Source organism: Orbicella faveolata, unplaced genomic scaffold (genome assembly GCF_042242905.1).
Source record: "Orbicella faveolata isolate gen_17 unplaced genomic scaffold, um_ofav_v1 contig_46, whole genome shotgun sequence".
In the NCBI taxonomy this organism is placed as follows: domain Eukaryota; kingdom Metazoa; phylum Cnidaria; class Anthozoa; order Scleractinia; family Merulinidae; genus Orbicella; species Orbicella faveolata.
Genome location: NW_028301576.1, coordinates 1,295,001 through 1,315,188, shown reverse-complemented (window position 1 = coordinate 1,315,188; position 20,188 = coordinate 1,295,001). Strand labels below are relative to the sequence as shown.

At 37.3% G+C, this 20,188-nt stretch overlaps 1 protein-coding gene, 1 long non-coding RNA gene and 1 pseudogene across 2 annotated transcripts in view; 2 read left to right on the top strand and 1 right to left on the bottom strand.

The window, feature by feature from the left end:
• Positions 1 to 10,781: 10,781 nt before the first annotated feature.
• LOC149097865 (uncharacterized) lies at positions 10,782 to 18,581 on the bottom strand. The gene is made up of 5 exons (XR_016203613.1): positions 17,761 to 18,581; positions 15,035 to 15,628; positions 13,183 to 13,307; positions 12,523 to 12,742; positions 10,782 to 12,209 (listed from the first exon to the last, which is right to left on the bottom strand). It is a non-coding gene; the product is annotated as an uncharacterized LOC149097865 (long non-coding RNA).
• A 16-nt stretch (positions 18,582 to 18,597) lies between these two features.
• Positions 18,598 to 20,188, top strand: part of LOC149097864 (uncharacterized) — a 6,808-nt pseudogene continuing 5,217 nt past the window's right edge.
• The window catches only part of LOC149097862 (adenosine receptor A3-like), an 11,874-nt gene continuing 11,052 nt past the window's right edge, over positions 19,367 to 20,188 (top strand). The window contains exon 1 of the mRNA XM_089277392.1: positions 19,367 to 19,745. The gene's annotated coding sequence lies outside the window, so the exon portion shown is untranslated. The remainder of the gene's footprint in view (positions 19,746 to 20,188) is intronic.

The following is a 20,188-nucleotide window of genomic DNA, read 5'->3' as shown; positions in this document are numbered from 1 at the left end:
GCTTGCGAACCAAAAACTCTCCCCAGCTGAAAATCGTAACGGAAAAATGTTCAACCAATTATTATTTAACAATTTGACATTTTGACGCATTGTTTACATTCAATTCTTCTTTTTAAGCAACATAAAATTTATCCTTGCAGTGTGACTGTTCTCCATTAGCTCTGAGACCTGTCACTAGGAACTAAGTCTTCTATTGACGAGGCAGGTTGAGTGACTTTCTAAACTTCTTTACTGATTCTTTACTCTCTCCTCAGAAAAGAACATTGTTTTGCTTTTTATTCAAACCTTCCTTTTTGCCCAGTGTTAGGATGGTTGCCGTTTAACAGCATCGTTTATAAATTCAAACCCTGTTAAGCACTACTTCTTACCTAAGGAGATAAAACACTCCAGTACTAAGCAGACAATGGCAATACATGAGTAAAAACACGTAATAACAAGTCATTTCTTTTAAGCTGTTGAAAAGTTGGGTTTTGTTGAACCGAATTTAAAAACAGGATCAACCTAGTGTTAAATAAAATAAATTATGCACTATTTTTTTTTTAATATTTAAACAAAGAACTATAAAAGTCCTTGAGCGTTCATCAAGCCTACAAAAAGAGCTTCAGAAGAAAGAGGAAATTTCTAAAATATTTAACTACAAACATCAGCTATAATGAAACGTTTAGACGGACCTTTAGGTCAGAATGCTGCTGTGAAACCGACGATGAAATGTATTGCTTTTAGGCTTTGATCAACCGGTCGATGTAAGAGTTTTGTAGATTTCGTTTTTCGTTGTACTTGTTGTACTTATATCGCACTCTAAACAGGAATTATTAATTAGTATAAAATAATGGAAAAGCTGTATGGTGTAGGTCGGCTATTCTGAGGTAACCAGATCGAGTATTAACAATTTACTTGCCTTCAAGTTGTGCATTTTAAAACAGAGTTGCAGTTTTATTGTATTTCTATCTATATTTTTTTCTTGTTTGTTTTAATAATTTTTGATCAAACCAACATTATATCTTTGCAGTGTGACTGTTTTCATTGCCGGCGCTATCTCGCAGGTACTGAAGTTTCCTGTTGACTAGGTAGGTGGAAAACTTTTTAACATTTTTCGGATAATTTTCACTAACTGCAGATATATCCTGTCGGCACTGAAAAGTACTATAATGATAGTTCTTCGAAACCATTGTGTTTAGAAGTAAAGTCAATTTAAAATTTCAAAGAAATCAGTTTACACGGCAATTTCCAGCAAATAGACAAATTCGGCTAACACACAAGTGACATTGAACTGGGTGTTTACATTCCGTGAAAACGAGGCTCCCTTAACATTTTCTTTATTAATAATAATAATAATAATAATAATAGTAATGATAATAATAATCGAATATTTCCCCAGGATAACCCTTCAGTACAACGTACTGTTATCAACGGGGTCCTACAGCCGCTTGTATTTGTTGTGTTAATGTGCGCTGCTGTAGTTGTTTCTTCAATAAAGAATAGAAATGGTCAAATTTTCCAAAATTTGGGTCAACGAACATGGTCTTCGTGGCTCGAGCAAGGCGGAAAAAAGAATGCTGTAGAGAAAAGCTATAAGTTCTTTCGGGAAGGGTATGTTGACGATGTTTACGCGTGTCAGTAGTTGGAGGATTTCCATGTCAAGGCACGTTGCTAAAGATCTCTAAGAAAAATTGAAGAGCCTCATTTTAGCCGTAATCTTCAGGGAGAGCGATGGCTGGGCAGACGTTTTTAATCAATTAAGCACGCTCTTCGTGTAAGGGAGGAAGGACACTGCAATCATGTATTTGCATTATTGTTCCAGTTGAATGATTATTCATGTCGTAATATCAAAGATATCCCGAGTGATGCAATCTTTACATGACTACCCCAGTCTTAGTATATTTCGAGAGTAGTTTCTCTGTGTTTATAACACTTGATTTTCTCGTTGTAGTATTCCAGCAAATCTGCATTTTTCTATCTAGATTAGGCAACAGAAATTGTAATGATATTCAGGAATTCACCGTGACTGTTAAATACTGTGAAAAGGGTAATAAATTTTCCCTCTTTCTTTGGGTTGTACATTCGGAAAGAAGGTAGGATACAGAAAAATTATGTAACCAGGGAATTCTAAGATGTTCATCTAATTAACTACAGATTTCATCCTCAAGATGTTTGTGTCTTTCGAGAAATAATTTCTTCGCCAGCCCTAGTCAAAACCAACGTGACACATTCTCTTTCAGATGCTGCCGAATCCGTTGCTTCATTTTCTCTTCTGCTTTGATTCATCTTTTCTGAAGCGTACCTCTTCACCGCTTGGACCTTCTCCTGTTTATCTTTATCCGACGAAAAAAAAGGAACTGCATCGGCCTTCAATCGATTTTTACTAGACTAAGGAAATATCATGGATCTCTTCATTTTCACGATCCAAATAGAGAGGAGACTTTTAAAATTTAACGGAAACCCGTAAAACGGCAGATCTTTTCGGTTAGCCGAGCTGTTCTGACAGTCTCCGGTGCAACAAAACCGGGGAATCGTGGCTTAATTTTTCTCTAAATTTCAATATGTACGCACTTGTTTTGGTTGTTGTTTTACCCAATTCAAGTCACGTGACACCCGCGCGTGAGTTAGCCGAATTTGACTATTCCGTTCGTTCTGTTGTCGCTTCTGCATTTTCAGCGTTTTAGTGGTTGAAGCACTAAATATTCAACTGACAGTTCTTTTTGGGTCCAAACACAAACCCTCTTGAAGTCTTCGTCTTTTAACGCAGAGCAATAATAGGCCATTTATACGAGAAAAATAAGCCGCGGATTACACAATCCGCGGCTTACATAAGACGCGAACTGAACCATTTATACGAGCGAGGCTTACATAAGACGCGAAGTGCTCGTATAAATGGTTCACGGCTTATTCGTGGCTATTCCCTCGCTTTTGTGTTGATTGTCATAGCAATCGCGGAATTTCGCGAGCTCTCGCACGAGCGCGGGAAAACCTTGCGCTTGCGAAGTGTAAGTTCGCGTCTTATATAAGCCGCAAACAAGCCGCGATACTATTTATAGGAGTGGTTCCGCGTCCTATATAAGCCGCGGCTTATTTAGGCCTAGCTCAAAACCGTCGTTTTACACAAGCCGCGGCTTGTGTAAGACGTAAACTGGTTAAAATGTACCATTTATATGGTAAGTTTGCGTCTTATTTAAACCGCGGTTTGTGTAATCCGCGGCTTATTTTCGTCGTGTGAATGGCCCTATTATTTAATTTTTCGCGGACTTTAACTTGACGTTGTTCTAATATGTCAAAGGAAGGAAGATGCATAAATGATGAGTCTTTTTCAGCTTCCCGTTGATAATTAAGAAATAAAAAATTATGCATTTTTATGAAAATGGTAGATAACCACTGCAAGTCAAAGGACTTCAGAATTAAACTCCCCAGTCTGCCAAAAAAAAATGACAAACCCAAGAATGGGCTGTCTTCAGCTTGCGGGAACATTTGGCTCGAAGTTAATTAACTCCTGCTGAAAAATCTAGACTGTCGCGCCTTTTGCGGCTATCTCTTCTAATAATAAAAGTTATAAAACCTCAAATATTTGAATTCTACAACAGTGTATACCGTAAACAGGGAATATAACTGAGAAGTGTTCAGTTCACACCAGGTTGTAATTTCTATGGCTTTTTTGCCATTTTGATGCTGACTCTTTAGCGAAAGTTAGACCTGCTGAATAACAGTGAAAACAGCTATTAGCCACCACGATATTAGAGTAGTGGAAGTGGCAACCCTCGCGCCAATAATTTAGAGAATAAAATGCTGAACACCGAATTGGCACTTGTAGTTAAGCGAAATTTAAAGGCTTATTTGTATCCAAGTAGGTAAGTAAGTCAGATCTAACTGAACTACTTTTAACTTTTCAAGCAACTGAAAGGAAGTCTTAAAAAGAGAAAACAAACAGAAAGAAAGAAAAAGAATTTAGAATTAGTTGCGTTAATTGTTTTTGCGTTGTCGGTAGAGTAGTTACGCATCGAAATCCGTTTTGCGCGGGTGACATCGTGCATGATGTTACATCTCCTCAATGTTATTTTACGTGCGTTTAAAAAAATAAATGTAGATTGGTTCTATTTTATCTTAAAGCCGTAAAAGCCATCAAAATTTACCCCCGTTGAGGCGTGTAAAGTGACACAGTGAAAAAGCCATTTAAATTCACGCCCGTTGAAGCGCGTAAAATAAGGCAATAATGGAAATTTAGTTTACGCTCTCTTTACACGACTCCGGGTTGCTTTTAACTACGGGTTGAAACACCGCAGAGAGTGCTAAAAATAAGTACTTCACATCAACCCGGGTTGTCAGTCTGCAATAGCGTATGGTTTGTTTCGAGCCTGACCCGGGTCAGCCTTTCTACCGATCAAAAACTAAGAACATGGTTCAGAAAGATGACAAACAAAAAACCTAGAAAGCATAACGAAATGGTGGGAGGTCCTGATGTACAAACTGAAAAAAGACGAAACAACATGGTTATTTGACTGAAAGTACCAACCCGGGCTACCTTTTGGCCCACTGTTTACAGGCAAGAATTGAAGAAATTTCAACGGTTCTCGCCGGGTCAAGTCTCGAGAAGGGTTACCCGGTGAAGGGGGCTGACCCGGCTTGACTACTGTTTTCATGTAAACGCTTATAAACATTTGACTGCAAAAGGGTTGCCCGCGGTGGTGATTCAACCAGGGGTGAAAAACAACCCGGGGTCGTGCAAAGAGGGCCTTAGGTTCAAACAGTGCAATTGGGATTTTAATTCGTTGTGGAAATATCCATTACTTCAGTTAAATACTAGAATCTGAAAGCAGCAATTTTCATTCTTACAACTGTCAACGGTATTAGCAATAACAGAAGGGAAGATGGAGATCTTTACTCATGAAGGATAAATCTTTAAGCATAGAGCATAGAACGCAGTTTAAAAAACTCTCAATATCTCTCAATACGTTTTACCACAGATCATATGTCACCCTCTTGGATAAACGAAAGGAACGCTACACTGAAATTTTGGTCAGAAACGTGACTTCACTTTTCATTCCAGACAGCTGAAAATCATTACGGGAAAAGTGATCAACTAATTATTTCTTACTCAGTTTGACATTTTGACATTTTGATATTTTGAAATATTGTTTACATTAAATTCTCCTTTTCAAGCAACATAAAATTTATCCTTGCAGTGTGACTGTTCTCCATGCATTAGCTCTGAGACCTGTCACTAGGAACTAAGTCCTCTATTGACGAGGTAGGTTGAGTGACTTTCTAAACTTCTTTACGCCGGATTCTTTATTCGCTCCTCAGAAAAGAACATTGTTTTGCTTTTTATTCAAACCTTCCTTTTTACCCAGAGCTAGGATGGTTGCCTTTTAACAGCATCTTTTGTAAATTCAAAGCCTGTTAAGCTGTTAAAATTCAAAGGAACTGTTTTGCTGTCAGTCTTGAGTAATTTCCGTTTCCACGGCGGTACTTCTTACCTAAGGAGATAAAGTGCTCCAGTACTAAGCAGACGGTACTGGAAATGTATGAGTAAAAACAAATAATAGCAAATCGGTTTTTTTTTTTTTTTAGCTATTTAAGTTGGGTCTGGTTTAGCCGAGTTTGAAATAAAAACGTGATCAAACAGGTGTTAAATCAAATAAATTATGCCACATTTTTTTTTGGAATATTTAAACCAAGAACTATGGAAATCCTTGAGCGTTCACCAAGTCTACAAAAAGAGATTTAGAAGAAAGAAGAAATTCATAAAATATTAAACTACAAGCATCAGCTATAATAAAACGTTTAGACGGACCTTTAGGTCAGAATGTTGCTGCGAAACCGACGATGAAATGTACTGCTTTTAGGCTTTGATCAACCGGTCGATGTAAAAGTTTTGTAGATTTCGTTTTTCGTTGTACGTATATCGCACTCTAAAAAGGAATTATTAATTAGTATAAGATGAGAGAAAAGCTGTATGGTGTAGGTCGGCTATTCTGAGGTAAGCAGATCAAGTATTAACAATTTACATGCCTTCAAGTTGTGCATTTTAAAACAGAGTTGCAGTTTTATTGTATTTCTATCTATATTTTTTTCTTGTTTGTTTTAATAATTTTCGATCAAACCAACATTATGTCTTTGCAGTGTGACTGTTTTCACTGCCGGCGCTACCTTGCAGGGATTAAAGTTTCCTGTTGAAAAGGTAGGTTCTATAATTATAGCTCTTCGATATCATTGTGTTTAAAAGTAAAGTCAATTTAAAATCTCAAAGAAATTTGTTTCCACGGCAATTCTCAGCGAATTGCGTTCGTTCTGTGTAGTCAAATTCAATTCTTTCCGTAGTCGCTTAGTCGCTTCCACGTTTTCAGCGTTTTAGTGGACTTTTTGGATCCAAAAAGGAGTCTTCGTCAAGTCTTCTTCTTTTAATGCGGAACAATATTTTTTTTTCCTGGCCAAGACTTAAACTTCACGTTGTTTTAATATGTCACAGGAAGGAAGATGAGTAAAATGATGAGTCTTTTTCAGCTTACCGTTGATAATTAAGAAACATAAATTATGCATTTTTAGGAAAATTGTAGATAACTGCTGCAAGTCAAAGGACTTTAGAATTAAACTTTTCAATCTGCCAAAAATTGTGACAAACCGATGAATGGGTGGTCTTCAGTTTGCGGGAACAATGGGCTCGCAGCTAATTAACTGCTTCTGAAAAATGAGAATTGTTCATTTCACACCATGCAGCTTGTAATTTCAAAGGCTTTTTCGCCGTTTTGTTCATTCTTTAGCCAAAGTTACATCTACGGAATAACAGTAAAAACAAATATTACCTCGCCTGCGTTGCAGCCGGATGTGCCATAAAATCCCCGATATTACCAAGTCTTGCCCCAATAATTGTTTAGAATAAAACGTTGAAAATAAAATTAGCACTTGTAGTTCAGCGAAATTTTAAGGCTAATATCCCAGATCTGATTGCTTTTAATTTTTGAAGCACCTGAAAGGAAGTCTTGAGGCAAAAACACAGCACGTAAGAAACGGAAATTTAGAATTGGTTGCGTTGTTTGTTTCTATGTTGTCTGTGGAGTAATTACGCGCCGAAACCCATTTCGCGCGGGCGACATCTTGCATTTACATCGGCTACAGGTTATTTTACGCACGTGTGGGCAACTTCAGTCTACGGCAAAAAATATTGAGTCAACATTTCTCGGCAAGGAAGCGAGCCGCGATACAAATGTACATTTGCACTTTTTTATTTTAAACCCCGTAAAAGCGGTTGAAGTTTACCCCCGTTTAGGTGTGTAAAGCAACACAATAAAAAAAGCCATTTAACTACACGCCCGCTGAAGCACGTAAAATAAGGCAACAGAGGAAATCTCGCTTAGGTTTTATGGCGAAAGAATGCAAAATATAGCGGCTGGGAAACGGTTCAATTGTGATTTTAATTCTTGGTCGAAATACCATTACCTCAGTTAATTAACAAATAAAGAAGCCTCGACTGTGCTCTGTTCTGTTGTAAAGCACGCAGGAAGCGGTAGAGCACGAAAGAAGTGTAGGGGAAAACACGAGACGAAGTCGAGTGTTTTTCCCCACTTCTTGAGTGCTCTACCGCTTCCTAAGTGCTTTACAACAGAACAGAGCACACTCGAGGCTTCTTTATTTGTTTTATGATAAAGAATCTAATAATTTCCCCACGCATTTGGCTGAATTTTCAAACCAAACTTTATTTTCCAAACGAACAAAAGTGGCGTCACCCGTGCACTGTTCTCTGATAAAGCACGCTAAAATAAGCCAATCACAATCCTTGTTAGAATTGTTCAAATAATTTGATTGGCTAACGAAGCGACAGCTGTCAATCACTAACTGGACTTCGGCTAAGCTTTCAGTTTCGAGTAGTTTGAGCGGCTTTTGAGAGAAGAACGATGCCTTCAAAGTTCGCTTTGAAGTTAATTTTTAAATACGGATCTAAAGGCAGGTGAAGGTTTATAGTCCAGAGGAATCCGGCCGTATCGTGGCCCATGGAAACGTGCACTTTTCCAGTGGAAATTACGAAACGCGAAGCTCAAAGCTTGTGGATGAAAATGCGAAATGCCGAGTTGAATTTGAAAGGAGCTACAGTTATTTACGGCTTGTAGCCGCATGCAGCAAGATTGCCCGAACTAGCGTAAAAGTTAGAAAGACTAAACGGCTCCCACTGGTTCTACTCCGAGCACAGAAGAGAATATCAGAGCAAGCTTTGCACTGAGCACTCGTCGGTTCACTTCGCTGAGATGACCGGAGAACGAGCGTTACTACACTGCATGTAAGTGTTGTTTGAGCAATTGAGCATTTTTACAAAAATAAAGCTTCTCATCATAAACAGAGACACTTCAATTGTTGTTTTCTATCATTGTTTTACTTCTTAAGTATAATTTCTGCCTTCGTAACAAATATAATGTCTTTTATCGAAGCACTGTTTAGGTTGAGAATTTGTTTATTTCGTTACGTGTTTTGTCGGCGGGAATCTAGCAAAACTTGTTATTTTAGTACAGTTTTAACAATGGTCTCTGTGAGCCATATTTACTACAGACAACTAGCTCGTTTCCATTGCGTTTGTCTGAATCACAGGGGATGTTTAATTTGGCGCAAATTTGTCAAAATTCCGACGCAAAAATTTGAAAGCCAAATTACCGTCATCAACCCGTGCTCTGTTCTCTGATAAAGCACGCACTTTCAGCCAATCAGAGCGCGCGTTATATGGAAACTTTATTATAAATACTAATATCTGAAAGCAGCAAATTTTATCGTTTACATAGCCTAAAAGTGAGTGGCCTCAACATGTCAAAATATTGCATTTGCTGTTGTGCTATGTAAAAGACGGGACATTTGGAAGCCAAAATTATTTCAGTTATCATTTTACTAATAGAGTGCAACACCCCTTCAACGACTTCTATATTATGAATAACCAAAAAAAGTTTTTTTTTTTTGTCAGCACCGGTGGGCGTGCTGTCGTCCTATGTAAAAGACGGGACATTTGGAAACCAAAATTATTTCAGTTATCATCTTGTGAAGTATATATGAAATAATTCATGTGTACTGCGGTTGTAGATGAAAGTGAAGAATGATCATCGCAACAAAATTTTCCAATTTAAGCAACTGGAAAGGGGAAGCCTGAAAAAAATCAGGGTTTCAACGGGATTCGATACCGGTACGATGCTCTACCAACTGAGCTATGAAGCCACACATTGGGAGCGAGGTCAATTAATTGAGTTCATATCTTCCGTAGAGGAGTGAAATGATGTGAAGTATATATGAAATAATCCATATGTGAACTGCGGTTGTAGATGAAAGTGAAGAATGATCATCACAGTAAGTAATTGGGAAGAGGAAGCCTGCTGCTTCATAGCTCAGTTAGTAGAGCATCGCACCGGTATCGCGGAGGTCATGGGTTCGAATCCCGTTGAAGCCCTGATTTTTTTCAGGCTTCCTCTTTCCAATTGCTTGAACTGGAAAATTTACTGTGATGGTCATTTTTCACTTTCAGTTATCATTTTACTAGTAAAGTGCAACACCCCTTCAACGTTTCCTATATTACAAAATATCAAAAAGAAACGTTTTTTTTTTTTTTTTTGTCAGCACTAGTGGGCGTGCTGTCGTCCTATGTAAAAGACGGGACATTTGGAAGCCAAAATTATTTCAGTCATCACTTTAGTAGTAAAGTGCAACACCTCTTCAACGATTCCTATATTACGAATAATCACAATTTTGGAAAATAGAACCGCGAAAATGAAGACTAAATACACCCTTAAGACTTATAAATAATGTCATTGCCTGGCATTGTGTCCTAATCAGCTTCCCTTTTCTTTAGTAACGGGAATATCCTGCCTTAAGTCGTTAACGTCTTTCGCCGAACTATAAAGAGTGGAACAAAAATTACTAAAATGGCTATTTTTTTTATAAAAGGAATATATTAACAACACTTAAAAACACATAATTCCCAAGCAGCTAATTGAAACAAACATCAACAACTAAATGTTCCAATGCACAATAAAGGAAGAGGTGGCTATTGCTCTGGTACGTAAATATTGTCAAATAAGTTGTTTCGCAGGGAGTTGTCTCTATTTAGTTCGATATTCAAGAATGATTTCCATCAAAGTTTTATTCTTAGAAGACACACAAACACATTTCACTGAAAGATATATTTTAGACATATATTTCAAAAGCCACCATCTTCTGGTTCTTGTTTGAATACAGCTGATATTTGTCTACCCTGTCTGCTTGGTTTCTGATGCAAAATATGGCCAAAAACCGGATCATTGTGTCATGTACACAGCATTGCAATGATCAAGAATTGAATGTTGTTTTGTTCAATCACTACTCGTTTAGTGTAACATATTGGCATTTTACAACGTAAATACAGTAAAAACCCACCTACAAGAAGCTATATGTTTGAAGTCTTGCAAAATAGGTTCTTGTATCTTGGTGTAGCCATTGGCAATTTAAGCTAAGTAACTGTAGAAGCCGACAAGGACGAAAAATACAGGACACGTTATGGGTGTGCAGTCAGACGTCTCAAGAGACTGTAGAACATTTCAATGATATGTGGGTGTGGGTGTGATTTTTTGTTGTGTGTGTTTTTCTGTTGTGGGAAGAGTCGGATTAGTCTGAAAAGTAACGCATTAAATTGCTATGTCGAATTCTGCCGAGTCTTCGTCGTTTTATTTGGCCCGTACAGTGGGTTTTCAGTTAGGTTGTTAATCTCTAATATATAGATTTAGGCCAGCCTAAAAGCGGAGCTCCTCAGTTATTTTTCGGAATGTTGTTACTAATGAAAATAATCCAACTTGTATGAGGTAAATTGCGAATGATTTAATAGTTTCAGCCGGAACTAGTATTACATCAGCAGATCGAGGTGTAAGATGGTGTGATTATGAAATATAGAGCCATGATTTCAAGGATTTCTTGGAAGCCACCAAAAATCTTGATCACATAACAGAACGGTCTTCTGTGCTTTTTGGTGGCATTTCTTGTTCTTTCCTACCTTATTCAGAAAGACAAGGCATTGTTATTAATCATTATATTCTTCCTTAGCTAACATGGGGACTCCCACACAAAAGAAGTTTACACATTTTTTTGTTGTGGGGACTGATTGAAATGCAGTGGTTACAATATACTCAGTCCCTGAATCTCTACCAAATGAAATCTCACAAAAGTACCAAAACAGTATACATATGTGAAAAGTTGGAAAGTTTTGTTTTCTAACTTGTCCCCAAAGATACATTTAGCCATCTTCACTATTGTATGGAGTCTCCTCCTGCTGGACGGGTTTGCAATGAGCAAAATCACCCTCGCATGAATGGTAATTACGATATTTTTTTTTTTGCTGATCATGAATACTTGCATAGGCTTCTAATAATAATTTTATTATTCAATTTCAATGTGATTTGTTCTTTTTTTCGACTGGCATTGTGGACTACAAGAGCTGTTATTGGATTCCATTAATTAATTTTACTATGATTAAATTATACCAAGAATTATCAGTGAGCTAAGAGGAAGTTATATTATGTACATGTATTTTGTCTGCACTACACAACCAAATGCACTCAAAGGTTATGAGGCATGGGTACATTTGTCAGAAGAGCCCAGCATATCCAAGATATGTTTTGATTGACACATCAATTAAGATAATTTACAGCAAAATGGATAAAAAATACATCAATATCCTACATGCACCAAAGCCAGGAGAGGGGTTATAAGGCAATCGTTTAAACAACAGATTGAAATAATTTATAAATTAGAGAACACTATTTCTACAACAGAATGGAACAAATTAACCTTATCGGACATTGCGAATGGCAAGGCTGTCTGTAGAATGTCACAAATTTCTCAACCCTTTCTTTCTACAAAAATGCTAATCCTGCAACTTTGCTTAAGACCAGTTCTCCATTTCGTGTTGGCAAAATATCAATTTATGCCATGTCCAATGCAGAATATCACAAAATTGATTTAAAAGCTCAATAAATATCATTTTAAAGCCAAAAAGCCAATTATTTAAATAAACCATGAGTAAATTATCTCTAAGAAAAACTGATTAAATTAACAGGCACTTAAAAATAATTAGTTAATATGTGTTTCTTAATAATGTAATGCAGTGTATCTGTCACAATGTTGCAGCTAGGATATTACTACAAACAGGATGGGTTGCAGAACTGAACCTCCAAGTCAGTTTATTCAATGAACTTGGTGCAGAATTTATAATCCCATCAAGTTGTCTGTAAATACAGAGAAACCAAACAAAGCATTACAATCGTAAGTAATGAATTACTGAACTCTTTTACATGTACTGTATGAACAGTGTATGTTCCATTAATATTGGGGATCTCTCAGAAGCTGCATCCATGATAAATTAATTTGTTCCCAGATGCATTTGTTTATAGAACTTTTCACAAATTAATATCTCTGTCATAACAGTGACCTCTGTGTTCTCCAACAATTAGCACACAAGAAAAATACACTCAGTAAGATATTGTTTACAATAAAAATCAATGCCTATAAGCAATCATAAGGACCTTAAATTTATATTACCTCAGAAATATCTCACCAGGCCATGGTTGCTTTGAAAATCTTTGATGTTTTAATACAGGCTCCCCATCTGTAACCTGTTCATATATTGACTGACAGGAACAGGCATGTAATTCCTTTCTTTGATATACAGTGTACTTCATTGTTAGCTGTTTACTGAGTGTTAGTAGTGAATCAAATGCTAGGGGTTGGTACTCCAACTTTCACTGTGGCAGGCTCTGCCCTGAGATACAAAGCAAACTTACATAACTGTTATGAACTTCGCCACTTGCTTTCAAGAGCAAATGCAATTTGCTTCAAACAAGCAACTGGAACATTGAGGGTTACAACAATGTGCACCGTCCCAATCACAGGGTCATCCAGGCTGTTTGGTTGTACATATAACTGTACAACTGTATATGAGTTCAGCTTCCAGAAGAAAATCTGAGTTTGTCACGATAAATACTGATGTTCTTGCTTACTCAATGAATGAATGTGCAGTTCCAGAAGATATTCACACCCAACACCCATTCACGGCCAGTCTTTAGAAATTCCAAATTAAAGTATCAGGAATCAAGAGCTCTAATAGAGAAAAAACCTCCATGTGGGGTATGAATCTTTTCTTGAAGAAAACAATGTCTGAGAAATCATTAATTACAAAATAATGCTTAAGAAACATCTTACCTTACAGAGAATTTTGTAATCTAAACTGTCTGGCCAGTTCATATACATGTATTTGACAAGTTGACACTGGGCATGTTTGTAAATTTGTGCACTTCAACATCACATTACTATGTAGCACTGGCCAACTAAAAACAAACAGCATAATTTGGGTAATTAATATACACTGTACATTATTAGGTTGAAATATTGGTGTAGATTGTTGCACATCAACAGATACAGAAACTATTTGCACCTGAATCATAACGAGTGAAAAATCGTGCATGAGACATTTACATGTACATGTAACAGCCCTCCACCTCAGAACCATCACAGATATGATATGATATTTTTAAACTCTCTAAAATTTCAGATTATTCAAGATTAACATATGCACATACATCATCTGGGGCAACCCTAAAACACTGAATTTGGAAACCGAAATCCAGAATCCAGAATCTGGAATCCAGATATTATGAATGATGATAGAAATAATTCACTTCAGCAATGTCTAATAAATAAATATGAGCAAAAATCATTTTGTTGTTATTTATTTTCTTGGCTTTACTTCAGCCACAGACTGTAATTGCTAAAAAATTATTGACTAGTTCTGAACAACCCTTAGCTATATATCTGGCCCCGTTGTTCAAAAGCTGCATAAAGCTATTCATTGGGTACATCACTATCCAGTCAGGGTTACTGATTTTTTGGTAGTATCTGTCTCTATTGTCTGAGCAGGCTAAATAGGTGTCTAGTGTTTTTCTGCATTGGCATGTCACCAAGAGCCTTCATGCGGCTTTGCCACTCACACCCCCAGCCCAAACACGAGAGCCTGCTCATAGGCTAAGTTACCCATCTTTTGTTCAAGCTGGCCCTGGTGAGAGCCCGGTTCTTGTCTAGATCAAATTGCTCTGAGAAGACTGGTGAGCAGCACATTAACAACAAGCTATTATAGGATATTGCAGTGAGTTTCTGGCAGTCTTTTAGCATCTTTGAACAGCATGTGGTCTGATCTGTCAGCAAGTGAGAAGCAGACGGAAGTAAGTGTGCAACATTTCTACAAATTGTTTTAATATGATGGCCGCTAAGAATATGAAATGCTGATTTGTCACAGTATCAGTGTGGAAATTGTGTTAAGCTGGAATTGGTCTCGTATCTGTTGGAAAAATCAAATTTCATATTTAGATCAGATGGGTTAGCCCTTGGACTTCGAAATTGGGGGGCGTGACCATCAATGTACAGGGGGCTGCCACTGATGGATATCCTGTTCTCTATGACATTTTCTATCTTGTTCAGTATGTACTAGACATAAAGGATAAATTTATACTTCCGGTAAATTAAAGATCACTTATTAAACAAAATGGCAATTACCAGCAAGCTTATTTTAGACACTCTCGAGGTGCTTGGAATAAAATTAAGACGCACTTTACTGAGATTCTCATAATCATAGCCCTCACTAAAAATAACGGTTGCCCAATTTCAACAGACGGGGAATTTTCGTTTCAAAAAAGGTTAAGTTTGAGGTCCTTTTTACTTGGCAGCTTACTTTTTACAGTCAAAAAGCTAAGCAAAACAATTTTCGCGTATTTGAAGAACTTATTTTCTTTGATTTGCGGATTCCGGTTTCCAGTTTCTGGATTCCGGTTTTTGGTTCCAGATTCCGGATTCCGGTTTCTGGGTTTTAGGGTTGCCCCATATTTAACATATTGTTTGCTTCACATTCAGTTTACACATGGCTGTTATCCAGCATAGGCAGACTTCTAAGTTTTCCTTCAAAAATATATTGCAACAACTATTGCATCTTTCGTTACCTATTCTTGTGATGAAATGACACAAAATTCAAGAACAAGAAGTCATAAGCATAAAACTAACTTACATGGTAGTGCTTACAGTTCCTCTTACTGTCTGCATATGCTGTCCATAAACTGATGCTGCCTGGACAATGTACTCATTTTTCTGATCACACCTTTTAAAATGTCACTGTTATATAATTTGTCCTGAAAAAGCAATACATGAAATGTTATGCCTTTGGCACTCACCAAATACCTTCACATGATGTTAATGTACACCATATCAACATTCACAATTCTCTTTACTTTCATTGTAACTCTTTTGTGTCATTTTCCCTCACTTGAAGACAGGACTTCCACATTAGGTTATAATTTGCCTCTGGAATCTCTATGAATTCACAGGGAGTGATAACAATTAAATCATGACTAATTTTAGCAAAGGAGGTGTTCAAATGTCAGATTTTAATGCTAAGTTTATACAGTAACTTTACATTACTCTTCGTACATATATATAACCTCTCAATTATTGCACCTATAGACAGAAGGTGTGCTGGGGGAAGAAATGTTCTAAACTCTCTGAACTTTTCCCCCTTACCTGTAATAGGATGACTATTATGAACTACGGTTTGTAACCAACACCAACATCAGGTTATGTATACACATGTATATTTTATTGTCGTCTGTAATCATAAAAAATAAAAATTTAAAATCCTCCATAAAGTTCATACTCAATAACACTGCTACATGAAGTGCTGTCACTGGAAATCAATTTAAGTGAAACTGTTGCAACAGCTCTGCCAAAATTTTTCCTAGCAGTTAAGGCAGGATAACAGAATATACATGTACCACACAGCAAAGGCTAGAGATACACACATGTTAGTTATCAGTTAGGATTTGGTGAGCTTCTGTGCTGTAGGTATGGTGGAAAATAACAGATTATCAGAAATGAAGGTTCCTGAGACATTTTGACAGCACTGAGAGGAATTAATATATAAATTCACAAAAGAAGGAGAAGTTCTTGCCCTGTCTAGTTCTCTGTAATAAAAATATCATTTACATATGAGTCATTTGTAATATGTGGTTTGTGTTTAAAGCCGATATAATGCACACTCTGATTGGCCAATTCCAGTGCATTATTTACATTTACATGGTATACCTTGGTAAAACCATAAAACGTTGCGTGCGACTAAAATAAAAAATATAAAAAATAAAAAGAAATGCCTAATTCATAACAATTTAAAATACTCAACACTAAAACGAATGTAATTCTTTACTTGAAAATTATTCTCCTGTAATGCCCATGGGCCAATTACAGGCATGCTAAGAAGTCCTAACACAAAGTAAAAGGAAATTAAGAAAACTATTGCTTTTTTCCGGAAAATTGTAGCGACTGAAGACAATGATGGAACACTCTGAGAGTGCATTCTATCAACCTGATGAGATAAAATTTAAGGAGAATAGAGAATTCACGAAGTTATATCACAAACAAATTGGTACAGGACAGGAGAAAGGAAACTGTACAGCCAGGAAGAAACTGAAACTTTCTTCGACCAGCAAAAAAGTATGCACGCACAACAAAGAAAACAGTCAGTGACATTCATTTAATAAGTTAGTAAATAAAGAATTAGTGTGAAGAAGAGAGCAAAGAGAGAGAAAGTGGAGATAGGAGAGCGCTCTCTCCAACTAAATTGTGTATATATGTATGTAAAAGTTATTCTTATTACTGAGAAATGGTCAGGGCAAGAACTTCTATTACACTGTTCAATTTACCGAGTTAATTAGTACTATCTCACTTTTTTGGAACATTTCCATATTAAGTGTAAATACCGCATTGGGGAATAACCTCTTATTAAGAAAATAGGGTCCATGTACCCCCAACCAAAAGCAATGGCACAAATAACATGAAATAGCCAATCAAAATCAAAGCAGAGCTTTATTTGCAGACAGGATTGCCATGCATAATCGTCTACTCGACATTTTGGACTATATAAGCATTTCACCAAACCGAACTAATTGGACAGACAACAAAATAAAACGAGGAAATCTACATTATAAACACAAGATGCATATCACTACATCTGAGCTCGAGTATCAACAGCAAATCCCTTTTCAATGAACGGTGACCGAATAAAAGAGAGGATAAAGAAAATTCGTTTAAGCTTGCGGTGTTAAAGTTTAAAAATTATTCACACTTAAATTTGAATATTACTGAGAGTCTGTATTTTTGCCGACGGCTTAATTTAGCTTTGCAGTCATTTTATTGGCAGTAGCTTTACCAGTCTTCAACCAATTTAACCTCGGAATTCACAAAAGCATTTCGCCAAACCGAATAAATTGAACTAACAAAACGAGGAAATCTCCATACTTTGTAATCACAATATGCAAATATTCACATAGGAACAAAAGTAAATTTAGCAAATCCTGTTCGCTTCGGCTTAAAATGGTTTGTAGACCTTTCTTGGTTCAGTTTTCAACAACAGAAGAACAAATTTTAGCAGTCTACGAAGCGGCAGTGCTAACTAAATCAGAGAAAACTTCAAAATTCGCCCGGCCGTGTTTACAAGTACGATTTTGGTTAAGCTTATTTTTAGATGTGAGGTTATAAGCTTAAATTGACGACCTCCAACCTCCAAAGCGACCCACGTGTTATTGTTTAGAGACGAGCGAAATTAAAACGATGCAATTTTTAAAATCTCTTACAGCATGGCTTCAAATAAGGAAGACTTTTAATGGATTCCAATTGAAAATAAGCTTATATCGCCGAGGAAACTTGTTAGTTTTCATAGCAAACGCAACAACAAAAGTCACTTACCGCAAGTTGGCAATTCAGTTCGGCCAGTGTAAATCTTCCGGGCAGAAACTTGCAGCAAAAGTTGTGAAGACTAAACTGAAGTTATATTTTCGATAGATCAACGAATCAACCACTTCTCTCCGTTACGTTTACTGTTTTGCAATTTCTCTAAAACACTCGGGTACGTTTGATTTCTCTTGTTCATCACCTGACCAAATCAGGTGACTTTTGAATTTTCTTGCACGGCTGCACAGCATCACGTTCGCGCGAATTTTGAACTTGGCCATGGAGAGTTCGGCAGTCTTCTGAATCAATTTGTCGGGTACTTTCGCCTCCTTTCTATAGCCCTCGTCAGCTTTGGTTCACGGCATTGTTCGGTATATTATTTCACCTCCTTTCTCTAGCTCTTGACTAGCTATAATTCACGGCATTGTTCAGTACTGTTTCGCCTCCTTCCCCAGCGCTGGCCCGCTCAGTCTTTTTCGCGATCTTCTTCGCTACTTCTTTGCCTGTTAATTCTTGCTTTCTGTCTTTTGCTTCAGCGCAACCCTGTCTTAAAAATATTAAATCAACCTCCGCTATCGTTTTTCTTTAAAAATCCCGCCAAGAAAAATGGCATTCACCCGCTACCAACTGAGGGTGCATGTCTCTGTCAGCCTATTAGTTTGAGTATGGCCGCCATCTTGCGCGACTCCGTCGTCGTCGTCGTCGTCGTCGTCGTCGTCGTCGCCGTCGTGCGTACACGCCCACGAGCAATACCGCTAGCCATGATAACCATGAGAAAATCAATTCATGGGTTTCCTTTTCTTCCTTATATGGGTATGGGGCTCCGCCGGAGCTCCGCTATGAAGGAAATATATGAGGTGATTACCAGAAAAATAAATAAACCTAGGTTTCAAACCGTTTGGTCCTTGAATATGCAGTATTTATTCACATTTATTCTGCCGAGTCTTCGTTGTTTTACTGGGGCCCCTACAATAGGTTTTCAATTAGGTTCTTAATTTCTATGAAGGAGATGTATGAGTTGATTGCCAGAAAAATGAATAAACCTAGGTTTCAAACCGTTTGGTCCTTGAATATGCAGTATTTATTCACAATTGTGTTATGTCTTTTCTTGTAATGTAAATTTGCAATCTCAAAGTCACACCGCCTAGGCTACAATGTTCATCATAATTTAACTGTAGCCCACGTACATATCAGAGCTTGCTTGATCCTGCTTGGTTAAAGAGGTGCTTATGTTTTTGGCTATTAAAATAGCAAATTTCTGCCAGTAGGTTCTAATAAATACATCACCGTGTTCTTACGTAAATACATGCAGGGTTTTACTGTAACACAAATCTGGAAGAATGATCAACGGCCTTAGTCATCACTGATCATCACTGTCTTGACTAGTGAAAGATATATTGCATCTTGCTTGCATGGTTGTTACTGCCTATTGTTCAATACTTGTAAATTCACTGATATCTATGCGAAGTTAGGCCAATACAGTATTATTAAACATTTCAGTGTTCTGCAAGCAGAATAGAAGAAGGGGTGAATTATTACCCAGGCAGTGAGGCTCTGGGTTTAGATTTCGGCTTTCTTTTTTTCTGCGTTCAGTCACAAATCGCCGTCTCGTCACTAAAGCGCATGCGCCACCTGTGCATGCGTACAGCGCATGGAATTTACAGAGGTTGTCGTCGAGAAAAGTTAGCACGGATTCCATGATTTCTAGGGCAATGAAATCACATACAAAGGAACACACCGTTCAAGGTAGACCAACACTAAAGGACGTTAAGCGTTTTCGGAACGGGTCGCTGCAAGCCTTACGAGAGATCAATTTACGAGCGAACATTTTGAGTGAATCATGAATCATGTTATACCAAAGGAGTCATCAACCGGGGCTATCAACTCTTCAACTTGATAAAAAGCATCTCCAGAAGCGTCTTCGTATTTTTAGACGCGATCGTGAACCAAGCAGAATCCCAGCACGAGCTCAAGAACGTCTGAGCAACAAGAGCAGAAAGGTTAGAGAATTTGTTTACGAATTCATCCGTTCGAGTACACCTAAGTAAAATGCTCTGCGAAACTTCGTAAAGTATTATAAAGATAAAATCTCGAACTAGACGATACTCTCTCGTTATTTGCTTGTAACAGAGTTATGTGTCTTAACAAGAGTGAAACTCATGTAGCGAATTATTGTACATTTAAGCTGAAAGAAACTAATGATGTATGTCAGTGACCCCAGCAAAACAATTCTTGGTTTGCACTGTCACGCAATCCTGACGCAATAAAAAATTTATTCTAAAACCATTTACTGGATAAAATCAAGAAATTGTGACGTTATAGGAGATTAATAAAGATGACACTCCTCGAATTTTTAGGTCTGTGCGTTTTCCCAAGCTCAGATATTCGTCGAAATATTTTGCACAAATTTACAGAGACCAGTATGGAACCGCCATGTTGGTGT